At 44.8% G+C, this 12,235-nt stretch overlaps 1 protein-coding gene across 2 annotated transcripts in view; it reads right to left on the bottom strand.

Moving 5' to 3' along the window:
• The window catches only part of LOC127004222 (solute carrier family 12 member 8-like), a 63,741-nt gene extending 60,551 nt beyond the window's left edge, over positions 1–3,190 (bottom strand). The window contains exon 1 of one of the 2 annotated variants that reach the window (XM_050871756.1): positions 3,068–3,190. The gene's annotated coding sequence lies outside the window, so the exon portion shown is untranslated. Of the gene's footprint in view, positions 1–142; positions 234–3,067 lie in introns of those variants that run through there. The other variant, XM_050871758.1, reaches the window with a different exon arrangement.
• Positions 3,191–12,235: the final 9,045 nt, after the last annotated feature.

Genomic DNA, 12,235 nt, shown 5'->3' with positions numbered 1-12,235 from the left:
TATATTGTCTTAAATAAAATGGTTTCGTTCCTGGATATTCTAAAACGAAGGAATATTGATGTGGTACGTACTATACTGTTATAAATAAAATGGTTTCGTTCCTGGAGATTCTAAAACGAAGGAATATTGATGTGGTACTTACAATGACCACGGGAGGAGGAACGTGAGGAGTGAAGGTGAGCGGGAGATGGAAAGAAGGGTCGGGCGGGAACGCTATCCAAGTCGCCTTCAGCACCACACCAACGTTACCATATTAATATCGTACTTAGCGTATTATATTTAACGATTTCTGACCCCAAACTGCCCCCCACCCTCACCCCACACAGAGATAACGATATTCATTGATAATTACTGTTAAAATCGTAACTTACTTGTGTTTTTTTGCGAGTTATGGAAATGATTACTGATAAGAGAACCAACGTGCCAGTCCCAGCATCGTCAGTCATGGCTTCCTCACACGGCGCGTCATCAGCGTTATAGTAATCGCTTTTCCTTCAATTTGTGAGGCGTTATATACACATCGGACGTCACGGGAGACTGGTAAGTAGCAAAGTAAAGTTAAAAGGATGTTAGATTTATTGAGTGACCTCTGAAACACTCTCTGGAATCTATAATGCGGGTTTGCCTGTCCGACGTATGGTAGCCAACTATTATTTTTTATTTAGGCAACGTTGTATTAGTATTTATTAACAGTTACGTGACTAGTTTGGCTTTGTAATTCCATTTCTATGACGAAGTTAGAAGCAGCGGATTTTTTTAGAGTTAAGTCGGCATTTTTTATTTTTATTTTTTATTTTTACGTCGTTGCCTGTTGCGCCGGTAGGCATCTTCCTGGTGGGGCCTGATGGTCGGCCCAAGGCTTCTTTCAGGTGGGGCCTGATGGTCGGCCCAGCCCGTTCTGGCGCAGGCGAGTGTTTATAGTGGCGCCATCTTGCATTGGCTCATGCTGCCCCCCGGAACTCGTTCTTGATTCGCTTGGACGGCTTCCTCTAGAGTCCGGGTTGATGGGTGGTCTTCAGGACAGCATGTGGGTAGTTTTAAGCCACTCGGCGGTGACTGAAAAATCCGAGTGGTAGCGTAGGGATTCGAACCCGCGTCGTCCATCACGCGGTGAATGTGGGCCCAGTACGCTACCAGTTCGGCCACCGCCTACGCCTAGTCGTAAGAATGTTATAAAAAATCAACAAAACTAATTATCCACGCCTTGAAAAACGGGTAATGAAGAAAATTAAATCAGCCACATTATCGTTGATGTAGATTAACACGACGTTTAAGAAATCAGTGACTTATTACTTTACCTGACTACGAAGGAGACGGTTTGCTTATCTGACATAGCCTATTATTCTTATTCAACAAACTGTCAGAACACACAATTCATGTCCTATTTTGTGTCATATTTTGAAGTACTGTTCGTAAAGCGCATGTCGCATCTCACATTAACTATCTCCAAAGGCCAAAAATGAGATCAATCGAGTTCTAATGAGTGCTTTTTTAGGTTCTTAGTACAAAAGGGTCTAACAATCACCGGGGTCATTAAATTACCCCTGGAAATACCCAAAACTCCCATGAAAGTCTTGTCAAATATATGAACGAGGGGCTTCACTTGCCTGTTGTAGCCTAATAAGTATGTATTTTAATCAGCAAACTGTCTGTCCATCAATACATGCTCCCCGCATTTTATTACTGCATAACACTGTCTCCGAGGACTGGCCGCGTGGTAATTAGCAAGCATTGATGATTAATGGTCGCTGATAATGGCGCTAAATTCAATACTCTGCGTCTCCTCGTCCTCGTCCACCTCCTCCTCCTCCTCCCCCTCCTGCTCTTGGTCCTCCTTATCTCCCTCATCGTGGGGAGGGAGGGGGGGTTTGTGTTGCCACTGATAACAATATTGGCTGGGTCGATATTCAGGGGTGATTATTTGGTATTAATTTGCGGCGACTTTTTATTCATAGGCCTTCATGTGGCTACCAAGCCTATTTGTTATGTGTTGCTCGAGTTATTATTTTTTGATCAGCTTATGGCTGATAACGTTCGTGTGTGTGTGTGTGTGTGTGTGCGCGCCGGTGTCGCCTGTTGCTGGTCTTCGTAGGTAGCCTTCCCGCTCCCCCTCCCTTCTCTCTCTCTCTCTCTCTCTCTCTCTCTCTCTCTCTCTCTCTCTCTCTCTCTCTCTCTCTCTCTCTCTCTCTTTTCAAGAGGCTGTCCAGCTAAGTTGAATTTATTGCTGCATCGTGTTTCTCCAACGAAATATTTTACACCCCAAATTACATGAACATTTGTCTTCTCTCTCACTCTTCACTCCTCTCTCTCTCTCTCTCTCTCTCTCTCTCTCTCTCTCTCTCTCTCTCTCTCTCTCTCTCGTGAATGGTTGCAAAGGTGGAGCCCCCCCAGCGGTGAAGGCAACACGTACAGTAAGTTAGTAACACCAACAAAAGCGTATACCACAAACATACACTGACTACATTTATAAGTAATCGATAACTAAGATAAACACTTCGATGTTCATATAAAGTGCCCTGAGATACCGATTATATTACAACAACGCCTCCGGAAGTGTTCTATAGTAATATCTTCACTAACTCGAACACTCCTTCAGGCTTGGCAAACATCCATACACTGACTACATTCATACACAATCGATAACTAAGACAAACACTTCAAGGTGCCCATATAAACCGTCTTGAGATACCGACTATATTACGACAACGCCTACGGAAGTGTTCTATAGCAATACCTTCACTAACTCGAATACTTCTCCAGGCTTAACAAACTTCCATACACTGCCTACACTCATACACAATCGATAACTTAGATAAACACTTCGATGGCCAAATAAACAGTCGTGTGATACCGATTCTATTGCAACGAGGTCTCCGGAAGTCTTCTACAGCAATACCTTCACTTCCTCGAACACTCCTTCAGGCTTACATACTCTCCTTCGTCCCACCATATGGTAACCCGATTTTGAAGCCTTGCACGCACCCGCAACTCGAAACTCACGCAGCCCCGGGCGAGCACCTGCCACCTGCACGCCACACGCTACGTCCGGAAACACCTGGCGACTTACCTTGCCCTCGAGTGCGATCTGACGGAGGGGTGGAGGGAGGAAACAGGACTGGAGGCGGAAGATGCTCTCCCTCACACACTCTGGGGATCACTGAGGTGGGTGGGGTGCAAGGCAGTGTTCCTCCCTCCTAGTCCTACCCGCCCTCCGCCCACTCCTCCCCGGCCGCCGCCCACCCCTCCCTCACCCAACCTTTACCGCGCATGTTCCCAATACTCTCCCCGCCACCTGCTCCTACTTCTCCTGCTTCTGTCCCTGCTGCTGCCGCTCTCGTTGCTCTGCTGTGTGTCCGCTGTTCATGACCGCTCTCTCCCTCCATAGGCACACACACAGCTGTTTTTTGTATGTTTGTTTGTTTGTCTATGCGTCTGTCTGTCTGTTTGTTTGTTATTTATCGTTTTCCTTCCTCGCAGGGAGATTTCTATCCGACTGATGTTGTGCCCGGGTGTGGGTGGCCGTGTGTGTGTGTGTGTGTGTGTGTCAGGGCTCTATCTAAGGAACTGATTCAATTTATAGAGTTGAATTCAATTATCAAGTTTCTTTTCTCTCTCTCTCTCTCTCTCTCTCTCTCTCTCTCTCTCTCTCTCTCTCTCTCTCTCTCTCTCTCTCTCTCTCTCTCTCTCTCTCTCTCTCTCAGCAGAAGGGATAGTGTTAAAGGCTGCCAGTAGAAAGGGAGGAGACAATATTAACTTTCCAGGTAATACCCACACCATCACCACCACCATCACCACCACCACTACCACCACCACCATTACCTTCATTCTCGTCTTCACTGTCAACAAGATTATTCAAGCGGGAGAAAACAAACGTCTTAAGTTCCTCAGAGAATTTTAAGGCCACTTTCAAGCTCTCGATAACAACTGCCAGTAGAGTGAGTGAGTGAGTGAGTGAGGGAGTGAGTGAGTGAGTGAGGGAAGAAGGGAGGGAGCGAAAGAGGGAGAGGGTGTATGAATATCTAAGTGAGTGTGAGTGAATGAGTGAGTGGGTAGGTGAATGTGTGAGTGGGTGAGTGAGTGAATGAATGAGCGGGTGAGAGGGTGACAAAGTGGCTGTGTGAGTGAATGAGTGAGTGAGTAAGTGAATGAGTGAGGGAGTGAATGAATTTGTGAGTAAGTGAGGATTTTCAGTTGATAGTTCTAATGCAATATAAATAAAAAGAAACAAATGAAGGAGTGAATGAAAAAAAAAGTGAGGGTAAAGGGTGAGTAAGGGAGTGAGTAAGTGAGTAACGAAGAAATAGAAAATCATGTAGAAAAAGGATAAGGATAATAAGGAAATGAGTAAGTATTAAAATGAGTAAGATAGTTAAAAAAAGGAGTGTTGAGTGAGTGAGTGAGTGAGTGAGAAGAGAGAAAACATTACAAAAATGAAGGAGTTACTAAAAAAAAGAAATCAAGGTAGCAAAATATTAGGATGTGAGAGTACAATAAGGAGTTAAGTGAGTGAGTGAATGAGGAAGTGAGGAGGGGAGAGAGAAAATTATACGTAATGAATGACTGAATAAGGAAATGAGTGCGTAGCGAAATTAGAGGGCGTGAGTGAGTGAGTAAGAAACGTTAAGTGAGATAATGAGTTGCGTGAGTGGAAAATGAAGGAGAATAAGTATGAGAAAAGAATTAGGGTACCCAGCAAGACGCAACACAGCTTCCCCTCCCTCCCTTCCCTTCCTACCCCACCCTCTCTGCCCCCCTCCACCTACTTCCCCCCTCCTCCTCCTCTTCCATCCTACTCCTTCCTTTTACCCTCCGACTCCACCTAATGACTCCAAATCTTTCCTCATCTTGTTTTTAACTAGACACTTTTCCGATACGACCGACTCTCTCTCTCTCTCTCTCTCTCTCTCTCTCTCTCTCTCTCTCTCTCTCTCTCTCTCTCTCTCTCTCTCTCTCTCTCTCTCTCTCTCTCTCTCTCTCTCTCTCTCTCTCTCTCTCTCTCTCTCAGTTCTCTTTCTTTTTTTTTTAGAGAAGTGGAGAAAAGTTTATCGAACAGGTGGTTGTTGTTGTTGTTGTTTTTGTTGTTGTTGGTGGTAGTGTTGTTGTTGTTGTTGTTGTTGTTGTCGTCTTAGAGGTTATTTCTCCATTATCCGTTTCTGAACAACTAACCAGCCCGGCGCGCGAGAGGGCACACAATTTACACCGAGCCTTAAATCCCGCAGAGAGCAAAGGAAAACTTTCCGAAAATATTGTATTTACCACAACCTTAATAAAGCTCCGGACCGCCTACCCGGGGCCTACCCACCCCCAGGCCCCTCAGCGCTTAGTGGGGGGAAGGATTGAGGGTGGAGAGACGAGGAAGAGGAGGAAATGATATGAAGGAGTAATGGAAAAGAAAGAGGAGGTGGAAGCGAGAGAGAGAGAGAGAGAGAGAGAGAGAGAGAGAGAGAGAGAGAGAGAGAGAGAGAGCATGCTGGACTTTTATTCTCCTTCTCGCAACGGCAGTCTACAAGTCGACACGAGTTGGGATTAACTTAGAAACGTGATGTTAGTTCCAAAGTTTCGCCGCCGCCGCCGCCGCCGTCACCACCACCAGCACTACCACCACCACCTCCATCACTACCACTATCACTACCACCAAAATTACCACTACCATACTAGAGTCACCAACGCTAACACCATCACCTCCGTCCATTAAGGTACACTACCGAAACCTTCCCGGATCAAATGCCTGGTCAGTCAGCGATGTAGCAGCTATTAAACTGTTGAGTGATTCGAATTAAAAGTTGCTATAAAAATGATGAGAGGAATTTTGACGCAATACCAACATCCGTCTATTGGGTCTGTATTCGTCTGGTCAAGCTGATGCAGAAGGTTTTTATTATACAGGGGTAGGAGTTACGTTAGCAGTACCGCAATAAACTGGAGCCACCACCAATACGCCACCACAATCACCACCGCAATCACCATCACGTCAGCCTTCCTCATCACTACCACCACCACCACCACCAGTCCAATCAGCAACACTCTGGTACCCCTTCGCCCACTTTCCCTCCCCATTAATTAAGTTACTGTCATCACTGTCACCAGCATCACCACCACCATCACCATCACGATCACGTTCACTGTTTGCCCCACCGTCCCTTCCGTCAGGGTTACCAACACCACCACGATAACATTATGTAACACTATAGCCATTTTTTACCACCAAAACCACCACCACCATCACCATCGCCTTTACATAATACCACCACCACCACCACTGGGATCATCAGGTCGATCTGTGACCCGAATGTACAATGACCTTGGTGGTGGTGGAGGTGGTAGTAGCAGTATTGGTGGTGGTGGTGGTGGTAGTGATGGTGGTGGTGGCTGGGGTGGAGGGGAAGGGAATATGCGCATGCTGGCAAGTTATCAATTTTTCAGGAGTCGTACAACACACACACACACACACACACACACACACACACACACACACACACACATTTAGTCTGCGTCTGAGTGTCTTATGGAGGCTTTCATAAAACACTTTCTCCTCCTTGCTCTTGCGGTTTCCTCTTTTCATGCATTTTCTCCAGTCTTTAATAATAACACTTTCACGTAGGTATATGCTTTTTTATTTGGTTGTTTGGTTGGTTGGTTGACTGGTTGTTTGTTGTTGTTTGTGTGTGTTGTCAGTATGATCTAACTTTTTCTTCATAATTCTCTTGTTTTTTCTTTTTCTTTTTCCCTAACCCATAACCCCAAACAGCGACCCCATAGTTATAAACATAGGTTAAAGCTGTCAACCAAAAAAATAAGTAGAGGTCAAGGGTACTACAGGGACGTGAAGAGGGACAGTAACTGGCTGAGAGAAGTATAAGATGTCTAAACTGTCTAAGCCTTTATATACTAGGGGCAGGCCGAACTGAACCGCCACGCCATCTGGTAGCGCTCCGTGATTTAGTACCAAGTAAATGTTTGGCGTAATTCAATAACTTCTTGGGCGGTTTCATGTAGTATCATAGACTGTCACTGCATTTAACAGTCACGCTATTGGTGTGTGAAGGGTATTAGAAAAAAAAAAAAGATATACCTGTGAAATAGGAATCACTAACCATGGAATTCTAAATATATACAGTTATTATTAGTATTACGGTGATGTTATTGTTGGTGAGGCTGTGGTTATGGTGTGGATGGTGAAGGTGGTGGTGGTGGTGAAGGTGATGGTGGTGGTTGAGATGGTGTTGGTGGTAAGAGGTAAAAGGTGATGGAAGAGGTGGTGGTGATTCGAATGTAGTGAAGTGCTTCAAGTTCACACACACACACACACACACACACACACACCTTCCCTCCACATACACGACTCCGCCCTCCCCACACACATGCATCAAAAGTAAGTCAAGCCAAATAACATTACCATTATAAATTCCGAACTCGTAAACCAGATACAAATGTTTTCCTCCTCCTCCTCCTCCTCAATTTGTATTCACTTCTTAACTTTAAAACTCCTGCGATATACGAGCGTCTGATCCTGAACGCGTCCGCCTCTTGGCTCTCTATTCTCCGATCGCCTCCGAAGATTATTTTAAAAGTACGGCCGGCGTGTGTGTGAGTCCCCTCGGGCACGACACACGTTTACGTCAGCCAGCGGAGAGTGACTTAAAGAAGGAGGTGTTCGGCGAGGTGCGTGTGTGTGTGTGTGTGTGTGTGTGTGTGTGTGTGTATTGGGAACGGTGGTAATATTGTGGCGGCAGGTGTTGCTAAAGAGAAGGAAGGAAAAGAGGGAAATAAGCCGAAGAAGAAAAGGAGAAAATGATGCTGAAGAAGAAAAAGAGAAAGAAAAAGAAAGAAAAAGAAAATGGAACCAGAAAAAAACAAAAAAGGAAAGGAAGAAAAAGAAGAAATAAATAAATAAAAGGGAGAAAAAGGAGGAAGAAGAAGAAAATAAAGCCTACAAAAGAAGCAAGAGAAGAAAAGGAAGAGGAACAAAAAAAAATAATATCCTGAAAAAAATAATATTGAAGAAAAGAACAGAATAACGCGGATAAAAGGTTACACACACACACACACATACACACAGACACACACACACACACACACACACACACACACACACACACACACACACACACACACACACACACACAGACACACACACACACATTCACTCACTAATCACCTCGACACCCTCTAAATGCCTTTGATGATGATGATGATGATGATGATGATGATGATGATGAGGGAGATGATTGACAACGGGACATTTAATTAAAGCCTTCCCTTGTCTGCCTTCAACGCTGTTTGTTTGTGTGTTTGCTCTCTCTCTCTCTCTCTCTCTCTCTCTCTCTCTCTCTCTCTCTCTCTCTCTCTCTCTCTCTCTCTCTCTCACCTTACCCCTCACTCCTTCTCCCCTCCTCCCCTTTGCTTCATCTCCCCCTCCTCCTCCTCCTCCTCCTCTTCCCCTTTCCCATCATATTTTCTCCCCTCCCCCCTCACTCCCCTTCACCACATCCCTCTTATCCTCATTCCTCCCACCTCCCTCTTCTCCCCCTTCCCCCTCTCCCATCCCCCTCCCCTCTCCCCTCCCTAGTGTTGTCATCTGTGTTGTATCTGTTTCCAAAGCCAAATTTCACTCTGGTTTTAGATTTTTCTTTGGTCAGTGTTGTTATTATTTTGCATTCTATTTCAGCCGTCAAGCCATAACGTCATTCGCTGCTATTGTAGTGGCGGAAGTGTTCATTATAAGCGCGTTCACCTATAGGGCTTTTTGACGGTCATTGTATACTGTCAGTCTCTCTCTCTCTCTCTCTCTCTCTCTCTCTCTCTCTCTCTCTCTCTCTCTCTCTCTCTCTCTCTCTCTCTCTCTCTCTCTCTCTCTCTCTCTCTCTCTCTTCTTTTTGTTTCTTTTTTTATCTGTTTTATTTTCTTCCTGTCTGTCTGTCTGTCTGTCTGTGTGTCCATCTGTTTCCTGTCTGTCTGTCTCATTCTCTCTTTTCTTTTTCTCTTTCTTTCTCTCTCCCCTCCCTCGTTCATCTTTCTTTCTCTTTCTTTCTTCCTCTTTTTATTTGTTTCTTTTTCCTATTCTTCTTTCTTTCTCTCTATTCCTCTCACCTTGCCCCTCCACCCCTCCCCCTTCTCTCTCTCTCTCTCTCTCTCTCTCTCTCTCTCTCTCTCTCTCTCTCTCTCTCTCTCTCTCTCTCTCTCTCTCTCTCTCTCTCTCTCTCTCTCTCTCTCTCTCTCTCTCTCTCTCTCTCATAATTCTCCCTTTAAACCTCTCCTTAGGTCCCAAATTAATCCCATCACTCCTCCATAAAGCCAAAAAGTCTTCCTCGGCGACGTTGAATGGCTGGAAGTACACGAGAGAGAGAGAGAGAGAGAGAGAGAGAGAGAGAGAGAGAGAGAGAGAGAGAGAGAGAGAGAGAGACAGCAAACAGACAGACAGCCTCGTGTTTATCCTTTCCAGCTCGTCTATGCGTCTCCCCCTAAAGTGAAAGGCAATTTAACAAAGGGAATCCTCGCCCCCCCCCCCCTCCCTCGCCCCCCCCCTCCCTCGCCCCCCTTTAATCTCTTTATAAAGCATGATAGCCAATTTCACGCCCCTTAGGCAATTATTACTCTCGCCGAGGGACAAAAATTGCTCTGCTTATTTGACTTTTTTTTTTTTTTTGCACCCATAAGAGGATACACACACACACACACACACACACACACACACACACACACACACATATACCGGTTACAGTCTAGAGTAACCTCGTATATCGTGTTCTGACTTGGGCGTCGCATAATATGGGTGTGATTCTGGTAAACGTTTTCAAGCTATCTAGGTCGTTTTTTTTAATCTTTTTATTCGCCTCACAAGCTGAAGGTGGCGATGAGATGGGACAGTCAGGGGCAGGAGTTTTAACAAGAGCATTTTTTTTAATTTTTTACGGTCAAGAAAGCAGCTCAAAGGCAAAGAGATATATATTTTTTTTTACAGCTAAGGAGACAGCTCAAGGGCGTAAAGAAAAATTAAAATATACATAAAAAAAGCCCGCTACTCACTGGTCCTGGATAGAGATCAAAGGAGTGTCCAAAAAGAGAGGTCAATTTCGGGAGGAGAGGTGTCATGATAAAGGAAAAAGCCCACTAAACATTGCCCCTATAAAAAAAGAGCTCAGAGGGGTGGCCAAAAGAGAGGTCAATTTCGGGAGGAGAGTGTCTCGATACGGCGGTACGACCAACGTTGCTAGACTATCGTACTCAATTGCATATATTTCCCGACTTCCTACCCCAAAACTGTCTTCTGGGCTCCAATAACGAAACTCATTTATAGTTATCGTTAAAAGAATTATATCCTGATGTTTCTTGGCAATAGTTAGGCGTCAGAAACCGGTAAATACTATGCTCTGAGTACGATAATCTGGCAACAGTGGGTACGACGTTCTTGTACCTATACTGCAGGGAAACACCGCAGCCGTACGTGACCACAACAACAACAGCACTATTCCAGAGAGATATAAAGATGAAGTGGGGAAGATTCACCACAACCAGTCAACCATGAAGGGTCCAAAAACATATATAAAAAAAATATTAATGGTCATAGTGATGGTGGTCTTAGTGATGTTGGTAGGAGTAGGGGTGTTGTTGTTTCTGTTGTTGGAGTGGTAGAGGTGACGGTAGTGATAGTATAATTGTAACGGAAGTGCTGTTGTTGTTGTTACTGTTGGTGTTGGTGGTGGTGGTGGAGGGAGTCTGTGGTGGTGGTGGTGGTGGTGGTTCCCCTGGTGTTGGGAAATGCTGAGGCGAGAAGGAAATAGAATGAAAAGAAGAAAAACAACAACAACGGAGGGGTGTGAATGCTGAAACAGGTTGCGAAAAGAGCTCAGCCAGATAGAGAGACAGACAGATAGACACTCAGATACACAGATAGATAGATAGATAGATAGATAGATAAATAGACAGATAGAAAATTGAGAAAGATAAAGCAGAGAGTGTATGAGATATGATACGTGAAAAAAAAAGGAGAAAGAAAGAAAGAAAGAGAAGGATTGCTCGTGTGGTCAGGAAGAGAAATAGGAGAAAGAGAAAGAATAAGGGAGACGAAGAGCTGGGAAAAAATGACCAAATGGAGGAGAGAGAGAGAAGAAAAATGTCGGGCAAAGATGATTAATTGTTAAGAGCGAAAGAAAACCGAAGCGACGAGGGAAGTGGGGAAAGGATTTTAAGGAATGGAAAGGAAAAAGGAAACTAAAACAACACCAAGAGGAGGAAAAAGAAATAAAGGTCAAGGAAGTGGAGTGAAACGGGGTGGAAGGGAATGAGAGGAAGGAAAACACGAATGAAGGAAAGAAAAGAGAAAACAAAGCGATGGAAGGAAAAGGAATAGAAGGAAGGTAATTGAGAGAATGTGAAGATGGGAAAACGAACAATAGGAAATGGGAAGGGAGGAGGGAGAACAGAGGAAGAAAAAAGGGAAGGATAGGAAATTACTTGAATACAGGCAACGGAAGGGAAAGGGAAGGAAAAGCAAAGGACTGGACCAAACTAGATAACACTATTGGGTGGTGGGAGATCAGGGAGTGAGGAAAGGGAAGAGAAGAAAAGGAAAAGAAGACAAGAGAAGGGAAGGAAAACAAAGGGGAAAGGAACAAAGTAGAGAGAACAGGATGAAGAGAAAACGGAAGGAAAGGAAATAAAACACAAGGGAAGGGAAAGGAAAGGAATGGGACAAACAGGAAGAGAAAACAGAGAACAGAAGAGAGAGGACAGACAGGTGGGCGTACGGGAGAGAGGGAGAGAGAGAGGAAAAGCTTTTAACCAGAGTGATGACCCGTTTCTATACGACAGCAATTTGTGGGCCTGAAAGTCATTGTATGGTGGGCGATGTTTGTTAGCGGCTCGTCACAAACAGCACCAACAGCACAAACAAACAGCAACCACTCACTCACTCACCTCCCTGTTGCTTTGTGTGCCCGGTTACTTAATCAATTTTGCCTCAATATACAAGTGTGGCGCTATTTGGTAATGGACTGATATTTTCGTTGTGATTAAAATACGAATTGATGTGTTTTTTTTGGGTGTGGCGGATATGGAGGATGACAGATGTGTGTGTGTGTGTGTGTGTGTGTGTGTGTGTGTGTGTGTGTGTGTGTGTGTGTGTAGGGGGGGGGGGGTGAAAGAATCTCTCGCCATAAGGACATCGAAGTGCGTCTTTTTGTGATCATTGCCCCGTCCGCTTGTGTTTGTTTTCCGCTCCCCTCAAGGACGACGA

The sequence above is a fragment of the Eriocheir sinensis genome, chromosome 27 (genome assembly GCF_024679095.1).
Source record: "Eriocheir sinensis breed Jianghai 21 chromosome 27, ASM2467909v1, whole genome shotgun sequence".
Taxonomy (NCBI): Eukaryota; Metazoa; Arthropoda; class Malacostraca; order Decapoda; family Varunidae; genus Eriocheir; species Eriocheir sinensis.
This window is presented reverse-complemented; position numbering and strand designations above follow the sequence as displayed.